This window comes from Miscanthus floridulus, chromosome 15 (genome assembly GCF_019320115.1).
Source record: "Miscanthus floridulus cultivar M001 chromosome 15, ASM1932011v1, whole genome shotgun sequence".
In the NCBI taxonomy this organism is placed as follows: Eukaryota; Viridiplantae; Streptophyta; class Magnoliopsida; order Poales; family Poaceae; genus Miscanthus; species Miscanthus floridulus.
Genome location: NC_089594.1, coordinates 38,018,943 through 38,046,838, shown reverse-complemented (window position 1 = coordinate 38,046,838; position 27,896 = coordinate 38,018,943). Strand labels below are relative to the sequence as shown.

At 42.8% G+C, this 27,896-nt stretch overlaps 1 pseudogene; it reads left to right on the top strand.

Annotated features, from left to right (window-relative positions):
* Positions 1-33: 33 nt before the first annotated feature.
* On the top strand, positions 34-27,570 carry LOC136507375 (uncharacterized; annotated as a pseudogene).
* The last annotated feature ends 326 nt before the right edge of the window (positions 27,571-27,896 follow it).

Below are 27,896 nucleotides of genomic sequence, written 5' to 3'. Positions count from 1 at the left end.
GAAGATGCAGGTGCCGAGAAGAAGAAGCGCGGGATGGGAAGAAAAACAGGAGCAGGACAGGGGGGGCGCACGCGGGAGGGGGAGAGGCTGGCGCGCGGAGAAGGAAATCGACCGCGGGAGAGGCGAAGCCTGCGCGCGGGATTCCATTGCCGCCGCGGCGTGGAGAAGAAAATCGAGCGCGGGAGAGGCGAGCCTGAGCGCGGGATTCCATTGGCGCCGCGGGATAGCAAGCGAGTCTCGCATGGGAAAATTGGCCAGCGACGACTCCGGGATGGCGAGCGGTGAAAAATAGAAGACCGGATAGAAAGACTCTTGGACAACTTTTTTGGGCCACAATAGCTATAATAGCCTGCACAGATGTATTTAGCCCATCTGTAGGAGATGCTCTTAGTTGTAGTCACCCAGTTGCCATTAGCCAACTTTACCTTTTGCTGCTCCATCGGGACTGTTGGTAGTTTGGTGAGTTGGACAAAATGAGAACTCACAAAACTGTGACTGCTACCAGTATCAACTAGTGTAAGCATTATCTTGCTCTGAACGGTGGACTTCTGTTTGATGGAATCAGCAGATTTAGTACCAGCCATTGCATTAAGAGACTACTGACAGAAATTTTCAGTTAACATCTCATCAATTTCCATTTCATTGAGGAGCTCTTCATTCATTTCCTTGTCCAGATCATTAAGAACCAAAGCATTGAGCTGAGGTTTGGTCTTTTTGGCACAATGTTCTGCATATCTAGGCTCATACTTTTCTCCACAGTGATAGCAAAGATTATTGGCCTTCCTGTAATCTCTTAACTGTTTGTCTCTCCATAAAATACCATAGACAGAAGGAGACCTGGCGTCAGTTTTAGGTGGCTGAGGCTTTGGTGTGGAGTGTTTATTCTGGTATTTAAGCTTGCTCCTTTCCACCACTTTTTGTAGGATTTATTACACTGCCCTTTCCACAGTAGTTGGGACTTGTGGTTCTACCACAGCTCTAATATCCTCTCTGAGGCCTCTCACATATTGGGTGGCAAAGAACAAAGCATCATAATTGCAGCTATGCATAGTTACATCATACTGTAGTGACAGAAACTGATTGGTATAGTCTTCAATAGTAGATATCTGCTTAAAATCTAAGAGCCCATTGATGGCTGACCTATAATCATCACTGCCAAACTGCTCTTGCACATCTGCAAAGAACTGTTTCCCAAGTAACTGAAGCATGAGTCTGCTTATAAGTCTACCACTGTTTTGTAGCATTCCCTTCTAACTGCATAGTGGCTGCTTCCACCCACGGAGAGTCAGGAATGGAATATATGGATAAGTAGTTGTTGCACTTGTCCAGCCAGATTTTGGGTTGAGTACCATCAGAAGCTGGGAAATGCATTTTGGGTAGGGTGTGGTGAGGTAAGGATTCTTTCTTTGGAGGTGGTGCGGTACTGATGGGATGGTTCTGGTTTGGTTTTGTGTTTGCAATTGGCAAAAACATTCTCAAACATGATGTTCTTAGTAATGTGCCAGTGTGCATTCCTACCAACAGGAATCTTTGACATGCCTCGCTTGGATCTGGCCTTCCTTCTACCCGAACCCTCTGGCTCCTCGGCCGGCGGAGGCTCCTGCTAGAGACACCAAGTAAGCTATGACCCTCTCAATTGATTAGCGTGTGTGGCTACATAGTCACATGATACCAAAGTTACCTGGCTATCTTGGTCATTTTGACCTAGATCGAGCAGGCCGGACGGGGTCCATGGCTGCTCGTTCTCACCGTCCTGATTGGCACCATCACCGTTTGTCGGATCATGCGGCTCTCCCGTTCCAGCGATATCAGCCGCTTCTTGTTGCCGAGTTGTTCTTCGGCGACGGGGTAATAGGCGACGATGAGTCATGGCTGTGACACGATCGTGGTTAGTTTTTGCTGCGGACAACTACTAATAGCATATGTTCATATATATATATATATATATATATATATATATATATATATATATATATATATATATATATATATATATATATATATATATATATAATATGTTTAATGCAAAGTCTAATAATAAGTCGTCCACATACAACAAAGTCAAATAATAGCATATGTTCACCTAGAACAAATTCATTGTTTGATTGACCACATACAACAAAGTCCACCTACTGTTCTACGAAACTAAGCCTACATCAACTTCCAAATAAGAAAAGCAATGACCATAGCCATAAATAAAAGCATGACATCTTTCCAAGACCAATGAGCAATTCTTCTAATCTTCACATCTCCGGCGGGTGGCTTCTCTTCAATCTCCAGTGCCAGCGGATGGCCATGGTTTGCATTCATTGGACAATAGTAGGCCGGTTGCCCATGGTTTGCAAGGTACGCCAGATGACTATAGTAGGCCCTCAAAGCTTCAGCTTCTGTGTTGTACTTTTTGTGCAAATTACTAGGGTAGCGATTTACTTGAGCATAGCAATCTTCCCAGGTTCGATAAATCCCAGGCATGTGACCAACGTGCACTACATACCATGCCATGGTTGCCTATACATTTAAGTAAATTAGGCATGTGGTAAGTGGTAATGGTAACTCACTAAACAAGAGTTATTATTCGAGTTATATGGCCAAACTAAATCTATTTAATGTTACTCATCCTCTAAGCAATCCAGGTGACATTTCAAATGAAAATTTTGTAGGGCTGCAAAGTCAATTTTACTAAATCACATAATGCACATAAAATACTCACTTTGCAATCATTGATCATGAGAGAAAGTAAAACAGCTTATTATGTGCATTGCTTTGCTAGTATTGCCTGTCGCTACTACAACAATTGAGAGATGCTTTTCGGGAATGAAGATTGTCAAAACAACTTTGTCTAATTGCATGGGTGATCAGCACTTGAGTCATAGACTTATTTGCTATCTAGAGAAAGAAGAATTGAAGAAAGTGACCAATGAGGCCGTGGTTCGACGTTTCATGATAATGGAAGGAAAAGGGCGTAAATATGATCTCTGATAGGTAATGCAATGCATCTACTATTAATGGAAAATTCTACAGTTTATTTGCTAAATGGGGCACATTTTGTTCATGATTTTGGGATTCTATCAATGATGACTACACTAAAGTGATCAATGCTGTCTTCTTTTTGTTAAATGGTGAGTGTTATGTTTGGACCAAAATCTCATCTCTATTGCTAGAAGTCAAAATTGATGCTAAAGTGATGGAGTTCATGAATTAACATAATTTGTACAAGAAAAGTGTTTTTATGACAATTAAAAGGGCTTTCTTGCCTGCAGAATGACGTGGGGAATGATCGCCAGGGGCAACAGGGCCATCCAGAAGTCGAAAAGTTTGATCAGGTAAGGGTGGACAAAGATATGATGACAGCTGATGTCAAATTATCAGTTTGTAGGGATACAGGAAACTCTCTTGCAAGTGAAGGTAAGAGGGCGGTTCCATGGCAAGACCGGTTAGCGTTGAAGGCCTAGGCCCTCAGTTCATGTGGCTAAGAAATAAGCTACTTCTCTATTAGCTGGCTTTGCAACTATATCCCTCAAATGCTCAGTAGTGCTTTGTACAAAAACAATGGGACATGATAGTTATATGCATGTTGCATTGCCTGATTGACAAAATCAGATGGTTGTACCGTGCTCCTAAGCAAGTTAGACAAACTGTATGCTAGCATTGCAATAAAGTAGCAGTAACATAAATTATGGCAAGTAAATTATCATATCAAACAATAAGTTGTAGTACTTGGTAAATGAAAAGCCTCTACTGATTCAAGTAAGCAGCTGTGGGACACCGTGGGACATTTCATCAGACACATAGCGGGCAGTGAGCCACGCACTCATCGTGGGGGTGGGAAAGTAGCTGTCCACGCGCTCCTGAAGGCCTCAGCGGTGGGAGTGCGGGCATGGAGGAGGAGGGGCACAGCCGGTGTCGTGGACGAGGAATGAGGGCACGGACGGCACGGTGCTCTGGCTTGGGGCGGTGGACGGCGTGGGACGGTGCTCCGGCGCGGGGTGGTGCTTCGGCGGAGCGGGGGGAGGGGATGGCGTGGGTTGAAATGAATTTGGATAATTTCAACCCGCGCCTCTTTTATACCAGTAGCTCATCACTGCCGGTTTTGATTGTAAACCGACAGTGATGGGGTACATCACTGCCGGGTCATTCCCCAAACTGACAGTGATGTGGTGTAGCAATTAGGTGTTAAGTAGGATAACTTTTCATTTTGTTTCGAACTCCTCCTACTGGCGCAATGGTTAAGACCCCTCAACTTAGCCCCTGAGACCCGTATTCGAGTCCTAGGTGGCCCAAATTTTTTTGTTCTATTTTATAAATTATTAATTTACTTCGGGAAATAGCTCATCACTGCTGGTTTTGATTGTAAACCGATAGTGATGGGGTACATCACTGTCGGGTCATTCTCCAAACTGACAGTGATGTGGTGTAGCAGTTAGGTGTTAAGTAGGATAACTTTTCATTTTGTTTCGAACTCCTCCTAATGGCGCAACGGTTAAGACCTCTCAACTTAGCCCCCGAGACTCGTGTTCAAGTCTCAGGCAGCCCAAATTTTTTTGTTCTATTTTATAAATTATTAATTTCCTTTGGGAAATAGCTCATCATTGCCTGTTTTGATTGTAAACAGACAGTGATGGGGTACATCACTGCCGGGTCATTTTCCAAACCGGCAGTGATGTGGTGTTAAGTTAGGTGTTAAGTAGGATAACTTTTCGTTTTCTTTCGAACTCCTCCTACTGGCGCAACGGTTAAGACCCCTCAACTTAGCCCCTGAGACCCGTGTTCGAGTCCCAGGCGGCCCAAAAATTTTTGTTGTATTTTATAATTTATTAAGCGGCCTAAGGTCAAAAGGAAAAAGTAAATAACCCTTGGCACACATCCTATACTAGCACAGCGGTTAAGTCTCTGAAGTCTGCAGCCCGAGACCCGAGCTCGAACCCGAGGGCTGGCACAATTTTTTTTAATTTTTTATATATCACTACTGGTTTTTAAAATAAACCGACAGTGATAACCAGTATCACTGTCGGTTTATTCTCATCAATGCCGTTTTTTTGAAACTGACAGTGATGTTTATATATATTAAAAAATTTCTTTTATATACTGAATAAATAAAAGCATATGTATTCCTATGTCGAAATGGCTTGAAATTTTTTTGGCAAGCTTGTACACCCAAATTAAGACCCCACACAGGATCTTAGGTTTTTCTGATTAGTTTTTTTATTTATTATATTTTTCTGTGTGCTAAATGAGACAAAAGAGGGTGAATTTCATCTTGGACCTAGTAGATTTTTCATCCACCTCCACAAAATTCTTATCCCTAGGACACATTAGAGCTTATGTAAAAGTTTGGCACCATTCTAGATCTTTTTGTGGGTAGACTCAATTCAACCTATAATTAATCGGTGTCGTCGCGTGGAAATTCAATTAAACCTCAGAAAGTAGCAAATCATCTTTGGAAAATCCCAAACTAGGTGTTTCCTGCACACGTGGCACGTGCAAGCCTAAGAAAAAGTTTAAGACCAATACGATACCGGAATGCGTATGAATCATAGAAACCTTGATAACCTATGTGTATAGTCATGGTTCGGTGAAAGGGCACATGTACCTCTTTGAAGCATGTATACTCCGCCTATGTCTAAATGGCTTGAAATTTTTTGGCAAGCATGTACACCCAAATTAAGACCCCACACAGGATCTAAGGTTTTTCTGATCAGTTTTTTTTATTATATTTTTCTCTGTGCCGATGAGACAAAAGAGGGTGAATTTCATCTTGGACCCAATAGATTTTGTCATCCACCTCCACAAAATTCTTATCCCTAGGGCACATTAGAGCCTATGTAAAAGTTTGGCACCATTTCGGATCTTTTCGTGGGTAGACTCAGTTCAACCTATAATTAAACGGTGTCGTCGCGCGGAAATTCAATTAAACCTCAGAAACTAGCAAACCATCTCCAAAAAATCCCAAACTTGGTGTTTCCTTCACATGTGGCACGTGCAAGCCTAAGAAAAAGTTTGAGACGAATACAATACTGAAATGGCTATGAACCACAGAAATCTTGATAACCTATGTGTATAGTCATGGTTCGATGAAAAGGCACATGTACCTCTGTAAAGCATGTATACTCCGCCTATATCGAAATGACTTGAAATTTTTTTGGTAAGCATGTACACCCAAATTAAGACCCCATGCAGGATCTAAGGTTTTTCTGATCAGTTTTTTTATTTATTATATTTTTCTCTGTGCCGAATGAGACAAAAGAGGGTGAATTTCATCTTGGACCCAATAGATTTTGTCATCCACCTCCACAAAATTATTATTCCTAGGGCACATTAGAGCCTGTGTAAAAGTTTAGCACCATTCCAGATCTTTTCGTGGGTAGACTCAGTTCAACCTATAATTAAACGGTGTCGTCGCATGGAAATTCAATTAAACCTCAGAAAGTAGCAAACCATCTCTAGAAAATCCCAAACTAGGTGTTTCCTTTATACGTGGCACGTGGAAGCCTAAGAAAAAGTTTGAGACAAATACGACACCGGAATGTATATTTCTAGTTGCCCAACAAATGTTACACGAATTACATGCATGATAATAATTAACACATACAAAGCCATACAAATTAAAATTAAAACCCAATTAAACTACGACCTTGAAAACAACCTAATAAATATTAATTACTATCGGAATCACTGCCGAGTTCGATCGGGTCACGCACACTAACATGCCTCTGTAGCCATATATGGTAATTGATGTCACGGATTATGTATCCGCTTGTATCGATGAAGTTCAATGCCCGTATGAGCGCACTCTCTCGTGCCTCACAATACCGAAAGAATGGTCGGGCATAGATGAAACCTACTGAATGACCACTGCCCCTATTAGTAATCCTTATGCAGTACTTGCGTCCTTCTATAGTGAGCTGGCTGAGGTTACCATTGCAAAAGTCCCAATCGTACCCGAGTTGCTCCGTAGCTTGGTCTAGAACGGCCCACAAGCCACATGCAGCATATGTAAGGTTCTGGAGCACAATCTGCATGCGGAGAAAAAGAAAAAAAAGTTAGAGAATGTTATTATAATAATAAACAACAAATAACTATGACTCAGGTATAAGTGACCATTTTACCACATCCGCACGGTTGTAGTTCGCAAACCATTCGCTTGCTTGCGGGACGGGGATATCACCAGCATTCAAAGAAAGTGCCTTGAAGTGCAAGAAATCAGGCACATCATAGCAAACACGTCGAAGTGCCTCTAAATAGATGCGCACGACACTGAATTAGGCGCTTATCATGTTCGGGCTCTGTCTTCCCGTCTCGTGGACATGGTTTCGATGATTTGCACCCCTCAAAGGGATGGAAAAACTGAGTTCACACGTCCATAGCCGACCACTTGCAATAGATGTCGTGTTCTCGATGATGTTCGAGATAAAGAACCAGCTAAGTGATGTTCACAGCCAATCTATTGGGGATATAGTCTGCGACATATATGTATGCAACAATGATATTAAACTAATTACACTTATTTGTTAGCATCAAAAAACAAAAGATGTTGGAAAATATTTCATACAATAGCTGGAACAGGGAACCGTGGAATGGCTACATTAGGAGCGAATGGCTCATCGCCAGGGTGGAAACCTGGTTCTTTTGGTGGGGGAGGTCCGTTGTTCATACCACCTGATCGATAAAATGCCAAAAAAATATGAACATAAAATATATGCACAAAAAATTCTTCCAAGTAAATGTGGCAACATAATTAAATATGGATCGAATGCAAGGAATAAGAATATATATATAAATGTAGAATGCAAAGAAACATGAATATAAATATAGATCAAATGAATATAGATAGAATATTGGAGAAGACAACATATCAATACCATTAAAAATGCAGGAGCCATGACCAAATCACGTAGAGTGGATTTCTTGAGAAGTGAGAGTGAAGCGTAAGAAATGAGACTGTGAGAGTTCGTGGGTGGGTGGGATCGATGTATGTGGCCGGCGGTTTGTTTTATATATGGGGCATGGACATCACTACCGGTTTTTAAGTAGAACCGACAGTGAAGGTGCATATTTGTAAAGGATATATTTATTTAGATAGTATAGTGGGAAAGTTTTAACAACAACGATATATTTATTTAGATAGTAATAAAATACATCAAAAAATAACAAAAATATTAGAAATAAATTACATATACGATAACAAATACCTTACACTAAAATTCCATATACGATAACAAAGACCTATTTGCGTACAGGTCAATGTTACAATCAATGTGTATCAACACATTATAATGTAACCACCTTAGTAGCATTCTTCTAGCACCAACTAGGGGCAAACGGTAGCACCGAGGTGGTCTACGAGCTATACCGGTTGGAGATGACAAGGTGGCATCGATGAATCCACCTTGTCTGTACATGGCCTTTTCCTAGATGCGCACCGTAGCGGATGGCTCAGTGTACCTCGTGGCATCTCCAATCTTCGGCGTTGCTCTATCTTCAGTAGCATTCTTCTAGTACCTCTTGTGTGCACCATTTTGATGGACTACGACGCATAATGATATCTGTGGTTTCTTGTGAGAGGAAAACATTGTATCATGGCTGATAAGGCCTGGCTAAAACCAACATGCATGGACAGGCTAGCTCCTAGCCGAGGGCCATTTTATAGGGGCTAGTAGTCGTGGTACATTTTATTTCTGAACTAAAGTTGTCGGGGTAGGTGGGAGCAGTGTTCCAACTGTTGTGGTTAGTGAGAGCACTGTTGGCATGTGAGGAGCATCTACACATCACTGTCAGTTTTAGTTTAAAAACTGACAGTGAATGGAGCCTTCTGTGTCGGTTCGAGCAACCGACTGTGAAGAACCAAAAACCGGCAGTGAAGGGCCCTGCTGCGATCGTAGCCAGTGAGGTGTTAAGTTAGGTGTTAAGTAGGATAACTTTTTGTTTTGTTTCGAACACCTCCTACTGGCACAACGGTTGAGACCCCTCAACTTAGCCCCCGAGACCCATGTTCGAGTCCCAGGCGGCCCAAATTTTTTTGTTCTATTTTATAAATTATAAATTTACTTCGGGAAATAGCTCATCACTGCTGGTTTTTATTATAAACCGATAGTGATGGGGTACATCACTGCCGAGTCATTCCCCAAACCGGCAGTGATGTGGTGTAGCAGTTAGGTGTTAAGTTAGGTGATAACTTTTCATTTTTTCGAACTCCTCCTACTGGCACAACGGTTAAGACCCCTCAACTTAGACCCCGAGACCCGTGTTCGAGTCCCAGATGGCAAATTTTTTTTTATTCTATTTAATAAATTATTAATTTACTTCGGGAAATAGCTCATCACTGCCGATTTTGATTATAAACCGACAGTGATGGGGTACATCACTGTCGGGTCATTCCCCAAACCAGCAGTGATGTGGTGTAGCAGTTAGGTGTTAAGTAGGATAACTTTTAGTTTTCTTTCGAACTCCTCCTACTGGCGCAACGGTTAAGACCCCTCAACTTAGCCCCCGAGACCCGTGTTCAAGTCCCAGGCGGCCCAAATTTTTTTGTTCTATTTTATAATTTATTAAATGAATTTTCTCTGTGCACCTTCTTTTTCCATGGCATTCTTAGTGTTCCTCTTCATCTCGACCTGATCTGGAGACTAGAACAGTACATGCATCAAGTAAATGGATCACTCAACAGTCAACACACAAGCCACAAGCATTCCCATTCACATCTCTAGGAGCACATACATCAATGATCAATGAAGGTTGGAGGAGGAATGGAGCTACTACACCTTTGCTCAATGCCAACTGTGGGCTGGGCTCATTTGAGTATTGCAAGCAGGGACTACAAACTGGTTGGGGACCAGTGGCGCCGAGGAGCTATGGATCCCTCACTACTAGTAGTATCTCGGAAGAGAATGGCCACCCCAATGTCCTTCTATCAGAAGTCTAGACATATATATTTATATTTATCTTTAGCTGGTGTTTAAATTCAGAGAGTAAAGTTTACAAATGTTACGTCCGGTGTCTAATCGAGTGTTTGAATAGTAATAAGGTCAGTCTCAATGGTAGTTTTAAATAACTTTCATTCTCATTAATTGCTATGATACGTCGGCATATTTGCTGAGTTGGTAGAGTATTAACGAGGAGGAGAGAGGAGATGAGAGTTTCATCAGGGTCAAACATCCTTCACGGTTATGTGCATAATGATTACATAGTTAACAATAATCTAACTATCTTTAGGTGCATCAATAATGAGGGCCTCATTGTGATCAAGCCATACGTAAGTAGGTTCGTCACCCTCTTGAATGATAGGTAGGGGTACGTTCGCCCCGAATAGAGGCATTTCCTGATAGCCCATGTAGTCTTCTTTGTCCGTCACTCCATCGACACCGACAATCTTCCTTTTCCCTTCTAGGACTACTTTTAGTCTTCCTTTTATCTTGTTGTCCCTTGCATAGAAGACTTGCATAACATCTCTTGCAAGGACTAAGGGGTCATCTCTGTATGCGGTCTTAGTGAGATCAACGGTAGTGAACCCTTCGCTGCCAGTGTTGATTTCCTCGAGCCGGATCCATTGGCAGTGAAAAAGAGCTGCCTTCAACGGACCATAGGCTAGCTCACATATCTCCTCTATGAAACCATAGTATGTCGCCTGCACATTGCCATTTTCGTCGTGAGCATCAAAACGAACACCACAATTTTGGTATGTGCTCTTTCCATCTTGCTTTTTTATATAAAATGTGAATCCATTGATCTCATACCATTGATACTTAAGATATGTACTCGAAGGTCCCTTGGCTAAGGCATCTAGTTGAATACCCAACTTTATTCCAAGCAAGTGATGTCGCAACCAGTTGTCAAATTCCTCCTTACGTTTTTATCTAGCCAAGCCTGTGACCTACTCGGATACAGAGTTTGCAGCGATTGCCTGTGCTCATCAATGTATGGCATCACACCCTCGGCTTGCTGAAGAACAGCGAACTGTGCCTGTCTGAAAGAAACAGGGTCATCTACTGTAACAGATTTCTCCCCAATCGTTCCTTTGCCACATAGTCTTCCCACGTGACGAGATTCTAAAACTCTGACTCTTTTGATGTCCAGATAATATGTGCAGAACTCAATGGCCTCCTCTGTTGACCGTCCTTCAACCATGCCCCCTTCTGGCCTAAATCTGTTCCTAACATACCTCCTAAAAACTTTCATCAATCTTTCGAAAGAGAACATCTGATGCAGGTACAATGGGCCAAGGGCTCTAATTTGGTCAACAAGATGAATAAGCAGATGCAATGTGATATTAAAGTAAGTCGGCGAGAAATGCATCTCAAGCCTAATGGGAGTTTTGGCTATGTCCCGCTGCAGCTGCTCTAGCATGGAAACATCAATGACCTTTTTTGAGATCACGTTGAAGAACGAGCAAAGCTTTATGATTGAGGCACGGACCTTTGGGAGGATGATACCACGTATGGCAACAGGGAGCAGCTGAGTCATAATGACATGATGATGACGGTCATGGGCCTTCATAGGACCATAGTTGAACTTGAGTTCTCTCATGTTCACTAGCCTCTTCGGGTTCGCACAGTAGCCCGTCAGGACTTTGAGTTCATTGAAGAAAGAAATAAGCGCACGCTTTTCTTCCTTCTTCAATGTCCATGACGCAACCGAAAGTTCGAACTGGCCATTCTCTAGCTCAACGGGATGCAGCTCCTTCCTGATTCCCAAGTGTTGCATGTCCAGGCATGTGGCTAGTGAATCCTCCAATGTCCCCTCGGTGTCCATCAAGGTGTTAAGAGTGTTAGCGCACATGTTTTTAGTGATGTGCATGGGATCAAGATAGTGGCGTACACTCAGAAATGGCTAGTAAGGTAGTTTCCAGAAAACCAATTTTTTCTTCTAAACGCTCCCATCAGGCGCTGCTACTACATTGTCCCCCTTCCCAAGGACAACCTCTAGTTTGTTGAGTTCTCGAAGTATCGCAGGCCCGTCTCGATATTTTGGAGCTAAGCGTTTCTCAATAGTATCGTCGAAATCTTTTCTATTCCTACGGTAAGGGTGATCCATAGGTAGGAACCTACGGTGTCCTATATAAACTATCTTTGAGTTATTTGGCAGATTTACCGCATCGGTGTCGTCCAAGCACTCGACACATCCAGTATAGCCTTTTGTCTTCTCTCCAGACAACGAACCTCGACCTAGCAGGTCAGTGACTGTAGCGATAAGTACTCCCTTGATCGTGACATGTTCCTTTTTGTACTCGTCCCAAACATCCGGCACACCCTTTTCAAACATCTCCACTAGTTCATCGATCACTGGTTCCAGAAACACATCGATGTCATTCCCAGGTTGTCTTGGCCCTTGGATCAGTAGTGGCATCTAGATGTACGACCGCTTCATACAGACCCAAGGTGGAAGGTTGTATATACAGAGCTTCACTGGCCAGGTGCTATGATTGCTTCTAACCTGGTCAAAAGGATTCATCCCATCTATGCTCAAAGCAAACCAAATGTGCCTTACCTCTCCATCGATGTCCTTATAGAACATAGTATTGATAGTTCTCCAGTCATGCCCATCAGCGGGGTGCCTTATCATTGTATCTTTCTTACGCTCTTCGCCATGCCAGTGCAACAGCTTGGCTGACTTTGCACATGCAAACAGCCTATGCACCCGGGGAGCTATAGGGAAATACCAAACGACCTTTACGGGACCTCCCCTAGTCTTGGTACCCTCATTTGACGGCCCTTCCTTGTACCGTGGAGCTTCACACTTGGGGCACTTGTCCAAGTCTTTGTATTTTTCTCCACGGTACAATATGCAATCATTGGAACATGCGTGGATTTTTTTCAACCTCGAGGCCGATGGGACAGATCATTTGCTTGGTCAAGTATGTCTTTTCTGGCAACTCATTTTTTTCTAGGAGCATTTTCCTTATTATACCTAACAACTGATCAAAGCTTTTATCGCTCAATCCGTTTATCGATTTGAACTCTAACAGCATGATGTTGGCTTCCAGTTTGCTCATTGGACAATTCCTATACAATGGTGTTTTGCCATCTTGTCTTATTTTCTCTAGCCTTCTCAGTTGTCTTTCACTAAGACATCCGGTCTCTACATTACGTAGCAACTGAGAAATGTCATCATTATCCTCGGTGTCGTCAGCTAGCGTGTTCCTAAACACATTATTAACTATGGCCATAGGTTTTGTATTGACACCGGGTTCCTCGTCAGCATCGTGGATGGCTACGTCAGGCATGTCCACATCATCATCGTTTTCCTGCAGAACATTCACACAAACCTCACCATGCATAGTCCATATCGTATAGTTTGGCATGAACCCCCTGGTAATCAAGTGTGATCGTATAGACTGAATTTGACGAAAGTTCCTATGATTCTTGCAATCTTTGCATGTGCAGAAGATAGGGTTCGTATTCCCAGCATGGGCTTTGGCATCAGTGATAAACTGGCCGACACCATGCATGTACCGCTTGTCCATTCAGGACAGATGCATCCACTCTCGATCCATCTCTACACAAAAAAAAATACTGAGACAGTAATTACAAAGAATTAATAAGAAATCGAGCTTCATGAACAACAATTGTAGCTCGAAAGTACCATTTTTGGAAAACATTATTGTACACTAATTATTGGAAAATTGAAATTGGTAGCCCTGGCCCTGTAAATTGAAAATCGTAGTAAAAAACAATTATTGCGCGATAATGAAAAACATCTATTCTACTCTACTTCTAAGAACTAATTATAGCAACACATACTAACAATGATGATCTTGACCACCATGGAATAATTAGCTAGGAATTTAAATGTGTTCATAGACACCAACCGTTTGAATGATGGATTTACCACAATTTGAGCCTTGCACAAATATCCAATTGCAAAAGTGCTCTCTAGAATGGAGAAAGAACTAGAATGAGAATCAAGCAATGTAGCCATCAAAACAAAGCTAATTAAGCAACAAAATCAAAGGAGTGGATGTTTGTTACTAACCTTAAAGCAAAAAGATCAAGCCATTCTTCAAAATCCAAGCACTAGCTTCATGGTGAAGAGCAGCCGCAACAATGGAGGAAAGGGTCCAAATGCGCACCTCTGTTCTCGAGATGGAAGAGAGGAGGAAGGAGAGGACGGCTGTAGCCTTTTTGTGTTGTAGGCTTATCACCGTCGGTTCTTGGCTAGAACCGACAGTGATAGAGCCCAATCACTATCGGCTCTTGGCTTAAACCGGCAGTGATAAGTGCCCTCCAAAACACTGCTGGTTCAAGCCACAAACCGGCAGTGATGTGGTCCTTCACTGCCGGTTTTAGCCCAGCCCCAATCATTTTTTCATTTTTAAGCTCATAACCAGCAGTGAAGGTACATCACTATCGGTTCTCACAAATCCGGCAATGATGATGCCAGCAGTGATGTGCAAATCTGGCGTAGTGGGAGCCATATGTTTTCTCCTAATGCTGTTACATCGAAGTCGCCTGTGTGTAACACCCTAAAATTTGAATTTTTGGAAATAGACCTAAAAAGATTTAAGTTGAAATTTTTGTGCTCATAAAATATAGGAAAATAAAATTTTTCATTAAATTAAAATTCATCATAAGGTTTAGCAACATGTTTGTGCATACATGCCCTTGCATTTGATGTATTTGATTGAGTGGTTTTGACTAAAAATTCAAAATGGTTTAAATTGCTTTTGCAAAAGAAATTAAAAATGGTTTTGAAATAAAAGAAAAGACAATTTGAAAATAAAAGAGTTTAAAAATTGTCAAATTTATTTTTGAAAGCCTACCGAAATTTCCATTTTATTTGAGTTGAAAATGTATATTTGGAAACATATTCGAATTTGATTTGGTTTTTAAAACAAATTAGAAAAAGATTTGGGAAAAAAAACCCCTCTCTCCTCCCCTCTCTCCCTTTCGGTTTGTATGGCCCAGTTTGTTTTCCCCACCGGTCTATTCTCCTCCCACAGTTCTCCTCTTCTCACTTCTCCCACCGCCTGGGCTTCTCTCTCTCCCGGCCCAACAGCTCCTCTCCCGTGCAGCCCAGTAGCCGGCCACTCCTGCTCCCACTTTCGGCGGCCCATCCCTCCTTTCCCCGCCTTGGCTTCGGCCCATGCCAGTGCGCCGGCCTAGCTCTTCCTTCCCGCGTCTGGCCTAGCAGCGCAAGCGCACGCTCCTCCATCTCTCTCTGGCTAATAGCCCGGGCCCAACCGTTGGTGTCGCCTCCTACCTCGGTCCGTCGTCGACGCGGACTCTACCGCCGCCGCCATGCACTCTGTGCCCGCGCCGCTCCTGTCTCCTCGGTGCCGTGCGCCACAAGTTCCTCCACCCCATAAGTATCAGCCGAGCCCGCGCCGTTTTCCCCAAACCCGAGAGCACACCGCCCTCGCCTCAAGCCATGCCCTAGCCGCCGAGTCGCCATCGCCCGCCGAGCATAGCGCCATCTCCGGTGCTTGGAGGTCCCCACCAGTGCCCTAGGTGACCTCGCCTCAACCTCCTCTTCCACCCCGTGCTTTTCCCGTTGAAAATCGTGCACCGTAGGCCGTGTTTCGAGTTTCGTCGCCAAGCTCCCTTTGCCGGCCATGGCGCCGCCGCATTTGACCTCGCCACCGGCCGGCCGATCCTCTCACTCTCCCTTCTTTTCAATCTGAGCCGCTCCTCTTTAATCTAACGGTCCAGATCTGCTCTTACCCCTTTGCCTGGCATAATTTCTAAAGAGCCCCTCTAGTTTTCCGTTTTTAAACCCGTAGTCCATAGCACTTTTTCAGAATCCGTTTTCTTCTTTGGAAAGCGTAGTTTCGTCGGTTTAGATCCAAAATACGTTTTCCGTTAATTATAGTTTTTCCACTATTTTCTTTAGGCCATAACTTCTCCGTTTTAACTCCGATTTGACCCATTCAAATTGCGTTAGGTTCGTAATTTCATAATATACATGTTCATACTACTGTTAGATATGTTTTCAACTTTTAAAATTTGAGGTTAGATTTAATCTATTATTTTATTAATGGAAATCTTGTTTAATTCATATCTTCTACGTTTTAACTCCGTTTTAGCCCATTCAAATTGCGTTAGATTCATAGCGTCGAGATCTACGAGTTAGTAACAATGGTTACCATGTCACTATTTCTGAAATTTCATGGTTTAAACTCTAATTTGAATAATAATTATGCAACTGGGTTTTATAAATAAAATATGATTTATTTTACTTTAGTATTATATTTCAAACTTAAATTTGACTTAATTTATATTATCTATAAAATATCTTATATATGTTTTTATATAATTAGAACACATGAAACTAATGGTTTTATGAGTAGATCTCTCGGTAGTTGTATCTTTTCAACCGTAGCTCCGATTAGTGTGCTTTTCGCGTCTATGTGTTCGTAGCGAGACGTAGATTCGTTTTACAAACTTTTCATCTTGACTTTATGTTTGGTGTACTGTTCTGATTTAGTTCTATTGTTTGCTTCATGTATGATTGTATGGATGCTTGTGTGGTGCTTTATGATTATGTCCAGTCGGTGAGATATACGTGGTGATCAAGAAGAAGAAGAAGAACGTTGAAGATTAAAGCTTACTGAAGGATCGGTGTTTAAGGCAAGTATAGCATGTTGTCCTTGTTGTCCTATACACCTTTAATACATTTAATTCATACTGCATGTGTCTACTTTGACTGCCACTAAGGATATCCTAGTCTTTTGTACTTGTACCTTGATTCCTATGGGGTATTGGATTGGGTAGCTTTGCTAGTGCTCAACCAAAACCATGATCTTGTAACTTGACTAATGGTATATGCAATAAACATTAAAATATGACTTTTTAGCAACTTAGAAACAGGGGGCTGAAGTGTTTAGCTATTTTCTAAATGCTTCACATTCCTCTCCCTAAGGACTTATCTGTAAGTGATCATCCGGGACTTATAGTACAGCTATGAGGACTATATGGCTCTGGTCTTAGTCTAGTACCTTGCTCTTTCTAGTTTGTAGCAGTTTACCGAAAGGGCAAGAGGGGCATACCAGGCTGGGTATGGGCCTCATCCCTAGGGTGTGTACTATGCTGCGTGTATAAGTGCCACTTCTGGAGATGACTCCATAACACTTGGGAGATGAAATCCTTAGCGTATGCTCCTTATTAGAACGACTGGGGAAAAGCTTCGTAGTGTACCCTGCCTGCTCACCTTGAAAGTGTTTTGAGAGTTATAAACTCGGGCATGTGGGTAACACGACTCATGGTGAAAGTGTACAACCTCTGCAGAGTGTAAAACTGGTATATCAGCCGTGCTCACGGTCACGAGCGGCCTTGGACCCTTATGGAATAGATGATGAACACTGATGATTCTGATGATAAAGATGCACACTAATAATTATTATTTATGCTATTCATTATTCATGTTTACCTGATCATGTGTTTATGGGCTTGTGATGAACTTGTTTCCACCCGATTGCTAAAAGATGATTCATTAAAAGCTAACCGTAGTTAAACCAGTATCAGCCTTTTGAGTCTCATGAACCCCATGTTATATTTGTTGAGTACGACATGTACTTACGCTTGCTTTATTTTTTAAATCTTTGAAAAAATCCTGGATGAGTACCAGATTGCTAAGATCAGAGTTGTCTTTCCGCTGTCTATACTCTGAGGTTATAATCTTTACACTAATACGCTATGTATTTAAGCATTGTCTTTTTATATTACCCTTATTTGTAGTTATATATGAGATTTGACTTTCTAGGCTCACATATGGTGTGTATCTGATTTTGTTTTTAAAATCGGGTGCTACGCTGTGCTATCAGCAGGGAAGAATCATCCAGCAAGCTCTATTAACAAGGTAGCAGAACCGGCGACAGCTGCAGCCAAGCTCAGTCGTCGTCGAGGTCTGTTGGCTTTGCTGCCAGAAGCATCTGATGAATCGGACGTATACAGTGGTGCGACAACACTGTCTGTCGGATGATCATCGAGCAGATCACTTCCACTTCCCAAGGACTGCTTCCTTGGGTGTTCGGGTGGGGATCGTGATGAGCCTACTCAGGTGGCATTCAAGAAGGCGGACCGGACAAATCTTCGCATCATCCTCATCGCCAACAACCCCGGCGGCCGCACCAAGATCGACTGCAACGGCACCCGCGTGAGCCTCTTCGACATGGACTCCCCGTACGGGCAGATTGGCGACGTGACTCGGGACAACTTCACTGTGCCGCCACTGACGACGGTCACGCTGCAGAAACGGCTCAGCAACACAAACACCAGCTACATCTGGGAGAACTACCACTTGGCTTCCAGGTAAAGCGTCCGGGTGCTGGTGACCTCCGACGTCACCTCCTATCCGCTGGGGAAGAAAGGGAAAACGGTACAGCAGACCTACATGTGCCGGCCGGTCACCATCGGCCTGATAGACGACGAAGCCATCTACGCCAGCGACGACCATGTTCATTGTACGGCCTCTAGCTCGCCGGCTCTTTGCCGAGTGTCAAGTGGTTTACCGAGTGTTGTTTTTCGGGCACTCGGCAAAAACGCATTTGCCGAGTGTTTTTTTTTTTGACACTCGGCAAAGAAGCTTCTTTGCCGAGTGTTTTTTTTTACACTCGGCAAAGAAAATTTCAAAACACATTTTGAAGCAGTAAATTAATTCAAATAAAAAAGTTTTCAACTACAAAGTTTTATAACTCATCAAGATGTACAATGTTTGTTTTGGTCTTTTCTTCATACGATAAAGTGAAAGTAAATTTATTCACAAGTCTAACATATCTCTCTCGTAGTTTATGAAACTATAAGAGATATATATAAGATTTGTGAATAATGTTAGAACGACCATGTCGGATGAACAGATGACTAAACAACCAAAATAAACTTTGTATATCCCGAAAAGTTATGAAACTTTGTAATTGGCAACTTTTTAATTTGAAATCATCTTGTCATGCAAAACTGTGTTTGAATTTTAAAAATTTAAAATTTGAACTTTTCAAACGACCTCGGATGGAAAAACAACCAAAATAAACTCTGTAGATCTCGAAAAGTTATGAAACATTGTAGTTGGCAACTTTTTTATTTGAAATCATCTTGTCATGCAAAACTGTGTTTGAATTTCAAAATTTTAAAATTCGAATTTTTCAAACGACCTCGGATGGAAAAACAATCAAAATAAACTATGTAGATCTCGAAAAGTTATGAAACATTGTAGTTGGCAACTTTTTGATTTGAAATCATCTTGTCATGCAAAACTGCATTTGAATTTCAAAATTTTGAAACTCAAATTTTGTAAACGACCTCGGATGGAAAAACTTCCTAAACTAAAAGTGTAGATCTCGAAAAGTTATGAAACTTTGTAGTTTACTACTTTTTTATTTGAATTCGTTTAGGGCCTCAAACAAGCAATTTACACTTGGTTTAGTATAATATGTTGGGAACTAAAACGGAATCCAGACACAAGTGACAGTGTGGTGTAGTGGTAGAGGAGGTTCGTGCGTAGAGGGAGGTCGCGGGTTCGAATCCCGTCGGCCGCGTTGCTGCGAAATTTACGCGAAAAATGCCGAAGATGGGCGGGCGCAGGCCGGTGGGGGCCTCCACTGATTAAAAAACATTTTCCATTTTTTTTTTCCATTTTTTTTTCCATTTTTTCGGGTTGTTTTTCGGTTCCAACTTTGCCGAGTGTTGTGCCGAGTGCCCGTTAAAAGGCACTCGGCAAACAATTCTTTGCCGACAGATTTTTTACCGGAGGCTCTTTGCCGAGTCACTACTACACAAAGCATTTTTAGGGGCGGCTGGTAACCCTTTGTAGGGGCGGTTTGGCCAACTGCCCCTACCGAACCGTCTCTACAAATCATGCATTTGTAGGGGCGGTTCCCAGGCCGCCCCTATAAATCGATTTGTAGGGGCGGTTGATGATTAAGCCACCGCTACAAATCGATTTGTAGGGGCGGCTGGTATTACGAACCGCCCTTACAAATAGATTTGTAGGGGCGGCTCAATCACCAACCGCCCCTACAAATCGATTTGTAGGGGCGGCTGTAGTGCCAGCCGCCTCTATAATACCTATTTGTAGGGGCGGTTCAATCTAGAACTGCCCCTACAGTACGTTTTCCCGCAAAAAAATTCAAATTTACAATTCAAATTCGACGATAACTGTTTGTTTCTGCGTATTCCATCCAGCGTTCGCGTTGCCGAACGCCCCACGACCAACGTTCCGAACCGCGTTCGCGTTGCCGAACGCCCCGCGACCAACGTTCCGAACGCGACTACCAGCACAATAGTATTATATAAACTATAATTACAAGTCCAATTCGTAAGGATATATACAATCCATCATTTAATATACAAATTCCATAAACATTGTTATCAACGTCCTAGAGCTAGCCTTTCAGTCTCACGAAGGTGTTGGTACTGAGGATTTCTACCTAAGTCAGACTCTCGGTCATGGTAGGCGCCTTTGACGTGTACAATCTGGTCCAATATGAAGTTGCAAAGGTCGCCGATGAGCTCTAAGAGTTGGTCATCCTTGTATGGGTCTTTTTTCATTCCTTTCTCTTCTCTCTACTACAAGAGAACAAATTTCGGTTTAGTATTTCATACCATGTACGAAGTTTTTATACTACTGATGAAGAGGTTCAAACTTACCCTTAAGGGGTGTCTCCTGTAGGCACTGGTGTTACTCATCATAGAACATATATAGTATCCACAATGTACACTCCCAGGCCTCTGCTTGGGGCACTGTGTGTTTTACATATGAAAATGTTAGGTAATGCTTTTGACAGCCATGTAACGGAGTACTGAAGAAGTAAGTTACACTTACCGCACATAGTGTTTTTATAGCCAGCTTTTCCTTCCTCGCTGGACCATGCCTTCCGTGATGATGAGTGACATAGAACCTAAATGCCCTGTTCGAATTATTTTAGCAAATACAACTTGTTAGTATCCATAAGTGAACGTTACAACTATGTATACAAACATATAAGCTAATGAGGATTGTCAATATGTATACGTCTTGAGAATCGATATGAAATCTTTGTGTGTCGCCGGGTCCTTATCTATTGAATCAAAGACCCATGACATGCTCCTCCCGACATTGACGGCTATACAAATCCAGTGGTTGCTGCATAGATTTAATCATAGAACTAGATAAGCTCTTTTACATCGAATAAAATATATCGAACAAAGCTTTAAGTATATAGTTGAACTTACTCGAAGTTGTATGGTAGCCATATAGTAGAGTGTTGTTGTAGATTTTTGAAAGCCAGAGCAATGTATGCCGCAACCTTAAGGGACTCTTCCTTTAGTTTCGCCGTACAGATGCGCTCTTTCTCCCGAAGAGTCTTTGCAGCAGCTAGCTCTTTGGCATCCACTGTCCACTGTTTAGGGTAATTAAAATTTGGTTGGGCTATAGCTTGAGGGTCTACATACCCGGCTTTCAGACTTGGCATTTGTTTGACAATGTGCACTTGCATTCTACAAATCACGGCGTTGGTTAGTTACAACAAAATTCAAAGATTACATTCATATCATATCGGGAGGACAAGGACTTACAAGCACCACGTGCGAATTAGATTCATCTCCATTTCTCCTAGGTGAAAGCATGTGTGCATGTCATTGAAGTCAAAGACAATTTTCCCGGCTGGGCTTCCAAATGTGCCAGTGGGGAAGCATGCTTGTACGAGATCTATGCTCGTTGGAAGAACACGCAAGTACCAATCATGGAACCTTCTCATTCCAAGTGGTAGGCACCGGATGTCCCGGTTTGGTATAAAGGGCTTGCCTCTTTCATATGTTTTTGGGCAATCCTTTGACCATTTGATGTCATCAATATTTGGATACTACTTTGCAATTTGGTGGAGTTTGCTAGTTCCGGCCTCCTCAGAACCCCATTCTGGGACTTGTTTAACTTGGTTCTCAGGCTTGAACTGGTCATGTGAATACCACTTGGACACCGACGAGACATCTTTCACTGGAACATAAACTGGCCTTATGTTGATTGGAATCTTCTTTCAAAGTTCCCATTCAGGCACGTCCTCGTCTTCTTGTGCATCACCTTCTTCAGGAGGCACTCGTTGTTCAAGTATCGGCTATGCTTGTTGAGAAGACTGTGGCATCTCATCATGAACTTGCTTGGTACGAGCTGGAGAAGGTTGTGGCATCTCATCAGGCACATGCTCGCTAGGAGGCGGGGAAGAATGTGGCATCTCAGGTACGTGGTGGTCACGAGATGGTGAAAATATCTCCCCAACCTCAACAACTCGCTCCAAATTTGGGAGAGGGGGAGGCGGCGAAGAAGCAGTCAATATAATGTCCCGTTTGTGCTAGAGGATGAACTGCCCAATAACGTCTCCGAGTAACACCAGCCCCTCGAGAGTTGTGTAATCTATCCTCCACTGCATGAACTCGGGCTTCATGGTATGCACCTCGACCTTAGTGTAGTCCGGCGGTATCTTATTATTGTAGTGTAAGCCACCAGGAGGATGTGCCACACCCATTGCCACCTCCATCACAGTGTTCTGTCGGCCGCTTAGAAACACCAAGGTGCAACTAGTTGGTTCCCGTATACGATCGACGGGGGTTGAGGCTGCAGTGGAACCTTGGCTGCTAGGAACTTTCGGAGGGCTACCAACTAATCCTAGTTCTCCCGGCAGCGTCACTAACATCCGTGGCTCCATAGACAGTCCTTGCTCCTCCAGCACCTTCGCAACTAGAGCCTTCACTTGGAGCTCAAGACTAGTCTCCTGGTCTCGGCCATGTTTCTTGTACATGTGCATGTCCTCTTCGAATCCTTGCTTCCAGGTCGTCCTTTTCCCTAGCCCCCTGGTGTGGCCTATGTGCTCCTTGTTTCCCAAGCCAAGGCTAAGCTCGTCCCTCTCTCTGGAAGGATTGAAGGAGCCCTTCTCCTTGTCTTCAGCATATTTCAGTATCCATGATACCGCCTCTTGGGTCTCCGGCTAATCAAACTTAAGATTACTGCCGGATGTTTCTGTACTCCTCACATATATCTAGTTCCTTGAGCGTACCTTCAGATTCGTCACATCGATATTCCCAGCAGCTATGGCCTCTTCGTCCATCTTCCTAAACTGCTCTTCCTTGGCATAGTAGCCACTGGGGCCTAGATGATGGTGGTGTTTGTTCCTCTTCGCCAGCTCGGTGTTACAGGCACGGAGCTCCAATGCCTCTAGTGAAGTCTTCTGAGCCACGAGCTCCACCCATTGACTAGGAGTTATTTTGCTGAACTCTTTGAAGGGAGTTAACCCCTTTTGGATATACTTCATGTTGAGCTCCGACCTCCAACGTCGGAATACCTCTCCCATCATCCTAAAAGCATTTTTTTACCAGTTCGTGCTTACCCTCCAAAAATCTAAAATTGACCCTCTGGTGCCTATCCCATAGTTCATTCTTTTTGTTCTTTGGTACCTCTTTCCAGTTAGGGATTGTTGGGTTCAATTTATCTCTTACTAGGGCCCCGATTGCATTACGGAATCGTCCTCTTAATTCCTTTGGCTCAAGGACCTCCCCTGCTGGCCCAACCTCTGTTATCACATAGCATGCCTTATCTGGATATAGATTTCCTTTTCTGTCCCCTCGTTTCCTCTTAGACTTGGTAGTCGTGGTTGTGTCTTCAGGTTGTGGAGCAGAGGCATCGTGATCCATCTCTGTGGCTGTTGCCTCTGCTCTCCTTTCCTCTACTCCGTCTTGTCTAGCGAGATGTCGCAGACATTGACGTCGTCTTTTCCGAGTTTTAGGAGGGACCTATATATACGACAGGTTAAAGTGTTAGCAGAGGTAACACAGCCAAAGCTTTAGCAAAATTTACAAGCTAAGGCTTTTTCCCTACCTCCTCGTTCGGGTCAAAGTCCTTGTCCAAATCTTCCTCCATTGGCCTCCTTCTGGCTTCACGTGGGAAAGGATCCTCGGGGCTTACATATCCCTCTTCTAAGTCATCATCAGCATCATCCTCTTCTTCTTCACCTTCAGCAGCCTCTCCTTTGGGGCCTTCCTCCTCGTCACACTGCTCCTGAGTAAGCATCACTTCTAGATCATTTTGTACCTCCTTATTGAACTGTTCCTTAGTAAGCTGGTCCTCTAGTGCTTGCTCCTCAAGGGTTGGCTGCTCATCATGCTCGGGCATCGGGCTGCACTGTCTGGTGTCCGCTGACATTATTTCGCGCTTTGTTCTAATAGATGCAAGAAAGTGTGCTTTAGGTACGCGAGAAGGTATAAGAAATCAAAAAGGTCTATAAACCAAAGTAGTCCTATAAAACAACAATATATAAAAAAACAAGAAGTAGCAGTGGTAGAGGCCTCAAAAACATGTCAAACATCATCTGATCTTGAACTTGGAGCATCAAGGCATCATAACAGAGAAGAGAGGAGAAGGTAATGTAGGGGCGGCTACTAATGATGCCAGGTTCCTCACAAGTTCTTGATCATCAGCTCATATTCCATATAATGTATGGACTTGGACAATTTCATCATCGGCAAAACAAAGGAGAGGAGAGGAGAGGGGGAGATTTGGCAAAAAAGCAACAGCTTGCTTAAAAACATAGAGAGGAAAAGGTGTAAAAAAAGCAGCTACTGCTTCCCAAACATAGAGGATAGGAAAGGTGGCAAAAATAGAGGAGAGGGGAGATTTGACAAAAAAAGCAGGTGCTGCTTCCCAAAAAAAAGCAACAGCTGCCATACTGACTTGCTCAATCACACATGAACATCATATGCTTAATATCTTCTCGAACCTGATAGACAGATCGAACAATCAGAAGTAGTAGACAGTAGTAGTAGGGAAGTAGTATAAGTAGTTGACAAAAGTAGAAGTAGTTGATAGAAGACAGAAGTAGAAGTAGTAAATAATAGTAGTAAGGAAGTAGTAGAAGTAGCAAAAAAAGCAACAACTACTTAGGAGAGGAGAGGAGTAGAGTGGAGTAGAGGAGAGTAGTAGTAGAAGAGGAGTGGTAGAGTAGTAGGAGAAGAGCAGGAGGACAGTATAGTAGTAGAGTAGCAGCCAGCAGCAAGGGAAGAGAGTAGAGTAGCAGCCAGCTAGTAGGAGTAGGAGTAGCTAGCAGTAGCAAGTAGAGTAGTAGTAGTTCAGTACAGTAGAGAGTAGTACAGTAGGATAGTAGTATAGCAGTAGCAGGTATGTAGTGAAATGCTACAACCAATCATAAGTGAAATGCTACAGTCAAGATCTGGAACCTGAAATGGCTAGCTACTACTGATTTGAATATGTAGTAAGAACCGACTGCTTGCACTTGATAAATATGAGCTTATTTTATTGCCATATAACAATCTGATTTGAATATGTATGATTCACTTGCAATGTTGTTAGCAATGTCAAATGGCCTATTTAGAAACTTATTTTATTCACTTCTCAAATATTTAAAACAGAAAGGCTCAATTACTAACCACTCAAACATTGGTATGAAACTAACTTACAGCTAACCATCCACCAACGGGCCAAGCATGCATGCAGTTCAAGCTAAAAAGAGACTAATATAAGAAACAAACAGCTACAAAAAAACACAATAGCTAAGCATGGAACAAATTATAAAGGTAGATTGTTGTATCATGAAAATGACATTGCACAGGAAATGAAAACCACACTAAACTCAGCTAGCTACTACAAATTTTCTGAAACTCAATGAACCACTGTAATCTAAGTTGCAAATAAATAAACCAAATGTAAACTCAATGAACTGCAGCTAGTTGTACTCAATGATGCGGACATGACATGTGTCCGCCAGTCAACCTCACATGGTAATCTATCCTAACACGTTGACGTGCACTCACACATCACGTCGTTGTTGCTGCCATGTTCTCATGTGCACCGTGCACACAATGGGCAAAAGGCCATACTAGGGTTTTGTGTTCTGTCGACCACCAAACTTTTTTTTCCAAAAAATGTGTCGCCCTCAACTGCCATCGTGTGTTTCAGATGTGTGCAGATTGTGCTCCTTGCTCTCCTCAGGACCTCCAAGGAGGAGAGAGGAGGGAGGCTCAGAGGTAGGTGTGCTTAACTGCAGGAACTAGGGATGACACCGGGAAAAGGATAAGAGAAGAAACCAACAAACATAATCCTATAGTCCCTATGATGCATCATGACCGAGAAGTGACCTGGAAACCAACAAACTAACCATGTGTCATACAAGTACAGACCACTAGCACCTTGGATATGTTTGTGATTAAATTCCAGGTAATCCACTAACTGATTGAATACCATAAGTGTGGCTAGAGACATGTATTGAACTGCACCAGTGTAAGCAAAGTAATCAAGGTGCGAGCCCCATCACAAAAATGTATCATATAGCACATCAAGGTCAACTTCTCAATATCCTATCAATTCCTATAAAATGAGTAGCAGGATGAAGCCTTCAACGACTTTAAGCCAGGAAATTTTAAGCTGCTTTTGGAAGGACTAACGTAGGACTATAAGCATTGCCCTATATAAGAAACTACTATCCATTAATCATCATAATTAAAAATCCTAACTTCTTCAAGCATTAACTACATTTCTGAATCGGTGGATGGACAATTGAAATCCACAATGGGTCCAGGAAACTACACTCACATTACCTTTAGCTCAGTATTGTTCAGCACACCAAATTCGAAATACAACTTTTGAAGTCCTCCAAATCCCCTTTGAAAGTTCTGTTTTGAGCACAACAGGGAAGGTTTGACTTTAAATTCCCAAAATAATAAGTTGAAATCTCAAATGCAACATGGAGATGCAGTGAACACTCAATATACAGGGTGCCACATATACTTTATCTTTCAAACAGACACCGTAACGACATGGAATGCTGCACAAATCAATTGACCGACACAACTATAAAGCCCAATTAGGTTGGGAAAAATAACCAACATCAAGTTCTTGACAATAAACTATTTTGTTGTATAAGTCTAGGCTGTGTATCACATCCAACAGTAAATAAAATAATGCACATGGCATAGTCAACACAGCTGGAACTCAAATTGGCAACGTGGAGATGTAGTTAACATACGTGTGACTATTTTACAACATGTTAATCTTAAATTTAGAGACAACTCTAAGCTACAGAATGCATAGCAAAATAAGCTACACAATGCACAGTAGAAACAAATAGATGAACTTTTCATTCTTATTCTTCTAGTAACAGCACAAGTAGCTCAGGAACGGTAGGTGACCACTGACAACGAAGGGCCATAGAAAGAGAATGAATTGGCACACGGTTATATATACCTAAGAGACAACAACTTCACCAATCGAGAGTGCAATCACACAAAAAGGAACCAACTGTTACTATGTAAAGAGTTCCTATCATAAAACAAATACTAACTATGAAAGAACCCCGACTAAGGTAATGTTTTTCCATTACCTACGCCAAAATTCTCAACAAAAAGCAGTTTCACTATACAAGGCCCGTGGCAGAGCAGCCCACGGTAGCCGTATCGAATATACACGATAAACCAAAGAGGAACAGTCGAAACTCTGGGCTAAGGAACTTGGTTCCTCTCTCCTTAACTAAGAGCTGCGGTTAGCAGTGAATCTGAAGCTCCTTCTGCCAAGACGCGCCACCATCTCAGCCTCACCGACTCTCTTGCAAGCTCCTCGTCGCTTACAGATCTAGAAATGAATGGTCGGCTCCGCGTCAGCGGCGCCAGATAGCTGGCCTTTCCCAAATCCAATCGCAAAGAGGAATGACCCCATAGACCATGACTAGAATCGTTCCCTACCTGCTGGAGGCGGGCCTGGGAGATCTCCTCGCGCTCTTGCAGTAGTGGTTTCGGCCAAGGGAGTGGCAGTCGTGGCACGATGGGTCTCCGGCGGTCCTCGACTGTGAGGTGAGCGGCGATGGAGCGGTTGAGTGGAGCGCGGGGGCACACCAGGGCTATGGTGTTGTGGGGCCACCGATGTTGGGGCAAGGGAGCTGTCGTCGATCCGCCGGCTGGACCCACACAACTCGATGTGTGGAGAGTGAGATTGAGTCTAGG